This window comes from Mastomys coucha, unplaced genomic scaffold (assembly GCF_008632895.1).
Source record: "Mastomys coucha isolate ucsf_1 unplaced genomic scaffold, UCSF_Mcou_1 pScaffold21, whole genome shotgun sequence".
NCBI lineage: Eukaryota > Metazoa > Chordata > Mammalia > Rodentia > Muridae > Mastomys > Mastomys coucha.
Window position 1 is genome coordinate 184991016 of NW_022196904.1, and position 3361 is coordinate 184994376.

Sequence of the window (3361 nt, forward strand, 5' to 3'; positions counted from 1 at the left end):
CCTGGTCTACAGAGTTTCAAGCTAGTCAAGACTTGAACCCAGTAAAACCCAGTCTTTAAAAACACACAAATGAACAACAACAACAAAAATCACCCAAACACTAAAATAAATAAAGGGCTGGGGGCTGTTCCTTTTTTTATTATTTATTATTATTATTTGAGACCGGGTCTCATACTGTAGCCCTAGCTGGCCTAGAACCGTATAGACCAGGCTGGCCTGGAACTCATAGAGATCTACATATCTCTGTGTCCTAAGTGTTGGGATAAAGGCCTGTGCCACCATAGTCAGTCCCCACCCCAGAGGACCTGGGTTTAATTCCCAGTACGCACATGGCTGTTCACAAACACCTGAAACACCAGTTGTAGGGGATCTGACACCCTCTTCTGGCCTCAGGAACTGTGCACAGATGGACGTGTAGTCAAAACACCCATACACATAAGTTTTTTAAAAAGGAATAAGGCTTCTCCCATGGTGAGCAGATGGAGAGGCATACGTACGTGTCTGTGTCAACACAACCCTGAGCACCCCAGCTGCCGGTGACATGGCCTCAAACCATCTGATGGCCTTGGCCGTGAAGTCAGCTCTGAGGAGCACATGCTGTGTGTCAAGGTAGGTGTTGTTCCATTGGCTTCAACCTCTCTCTCGTGGACTTATTTCTAACACGTCCACACTTGGGGGAGGAAAAAAAAAAGATGTCTAATTAAGAAGTGACTTCTTGGTGCTGGAGAGATGGCTCAGCGGTTAAGAGCACTGGCTACTCTTCCAGAGGTCCTGAGTTCAAGTCCCAGCAACCACATGGTGGCCTACAACCATGTATAATGGGATCTGATGCCCTCTTCTGGCATGCAGCTAGAGCACTCACCTACAAGTTAACTTTAAATAAGTTAAAATCTTTAAGAGAGAGAGAGAGAGAGAGAGAGAGAGAGAGAGAGAGAGAGAGAGAAAGAGAGAGAGAAAGAGAGAGAGAGAGAGAAAAGGTGACTTCTTGGCCCATTGACTAAAGCATGAAGATTCCAATGTCTGGTAGTGTCCTGTGTCTGGCTGGGTATGAGCTAGCCTGTGAGGACAGTGTAATTACAAGGTGTATGCAGGCTTCTTTATCTCATGGAAGGGATGGACTTAAGTGGGTAATGGTGACCCCAGGCTGTACAAGGAGCAGCCACATTCTTCACTGTGAGGTAACTTGGTAGACAGGCTAGACAACGGGGGGCATTGAGAGCGGAGCCCTGGTTTTCAACTGAAAATGAAGCTCTTGCCAACATTTGCAAATAGGAGAGCCACAGGGAAGGGAGAAGTGTATCTTGGAATTGGCCGTTTTGAAAGCTGGTAGTGTATATGGAGCTTTGGTCCCTGCTGTCCCCCTCTCTAGGGATGCTGTACCACAAACAAGCTTGTTTTAAAAGCCCCTGGGGAATAAAGGCTCTTCACCGGGACTGGGAACCTGGAGCAGTAGCTCTTCTCTCTACTGAATGCTGTACTCTGGCCAGCAGGCAGTGGGGAGGTCTTTAGCCCTGCCCTCAGCTTCTCCCATCTGCCTTGGCCCTTCCCTTCCAGTTTAACGGAGTAAAGGTTGAGCCTTTTGGTGGTGGCACACACCTTTAATCCCAGCAGAGGCAGAGGCAGGGGAATCTCTCTGAGTTTGAGGCCATCCTGGTCTACAGATTGAGTTCCAGGACAACCAGGGCTACACAGAGAAACCCTGTCTCAATAAACCAAAAAAGCAAAAGGAAAGAGATGTGGTACAGTGGGCTTCACCTCCTGACCTGTGAGTGCTGTTTCGAGCCTCACTTCCCAGGAGGAGCCTGGGCTGAGCTCTGGCCTGATTTGCAGCTCTGTGGAACAGGACCAGGACTCTACCCACATCTCCTATTTTCTCCTTATTCCTGAGATCTGTTTTAACTCACCCTGTAGTGAGCATGATGGATTATATCTGTATCCAAGCTCTTGGGAGGTGGAGGTAGGAAGACCAGAATTTAAGGTCCTCTTCAGCTACAGGCAAGCTCCAGACAGAAGCATGGCATTTGAGGTAGAGCGTGACCCGGAAGCCAGTCGAAGTTAGAACAGTTCCTGATTGTCCAGGCAGGAGGTAGAGACAACTTGGGTTGTCCTGTAACCCCAGCCATCTGCTGAGATTTCTATTCTCCTAGAACAGACAGGGTTAGAGGAAGAGTGGGAGCTCTGGACTGAGCACATGCGTGTGTCCCCTGCTTTCCCTCTTCAGGGACTTTCTCGTTTGTCTTTAGATGGTTCCATGACCTTGTCATTTCTATGTTGGTCAACAATTGACTGTGCTTTTGACATTTTAAACCACTTAGTGTTTGCAAATGATTGGTGGCAGTCACTGTGATCTCTGGACACCAGAGATCTACCTGGTCTACAGAGCGAGTTCCACCATTTTCCACAGAGACGCTGAGCCACCAAGAGGTTATTGCTTGCCAAGCCATCCTAAGACGTCCTGCCACTACTAAATTCCAGCAGTGGTGATGCTCTGTCACTGTGGCTGTGTGGGCATAAGGAAGTGTGCGGCTTCTCCCTGGGCCTTTACCCACAAACACGTGCTGCCCTAATTCACTCTACCCACAGAGCATGGAGGAGCTGTTACTCGGTGGCCCGTTATACTGTGTGGGGGATGGGCAGCTGGTGGCTGAGTAGGACTGCAGAACCTCCTTTAGACGTATACGTGTAGGACACACATCCATTCTGTCTTCTTAGCAAACCAGAAAAGTTTTCATGTGAGCCAGTGCTGCCATCTCTACTCCCTTTTTTTTTTTTTTTTGGTTTTTCCAAACAGGGTTTCTCTGTGTAGTCCTGGCTGTCCTGCAACTCACTCTGTAGATCAGGCTGGCCTCGATCTCAGAAGTCCGCCTGTCTCTGCCTCCCAAATGCTAGGATTAAAGGCGTGTGCCACCACCGCCTGGCGCCATCTCTATTCTTTTGTGGTCACTTGGAGGGCTATGCTTTGCCCAGCACCATCTCTATTCTTCTGTGGTCACTTGGAGGGCTATGCTTTGCATTCGCAGTGGCCCCACAGACTTAAGTCCTAGTCTGTTTGTTCACTGGGCTCCAGCTGTGCCCTGAAGGGCTGGGGCCTGGAAGTGGGGTGAAGTCACTTGGGGGCAAGTCTTTGAAGGTTCCATCCATTCCTGTGTACTGGTCCATTAAAATGTGAGCAGCTGCCTTGCCTCATGCCCCTGACAGCCACTGCACCCTGCCTCCTCCTGTGATTGACTGAAGTCCCCCTGAAACTAAGCCAAAATAAACATTTCCTCCCTCAGTTTGTCTCTTCCAAGTACTTTGGTCACGGTGATGAGAAAGTAACTAATAAAGGGCTGGAGAGATGGCTCAGCCGTTGATGCTGGCT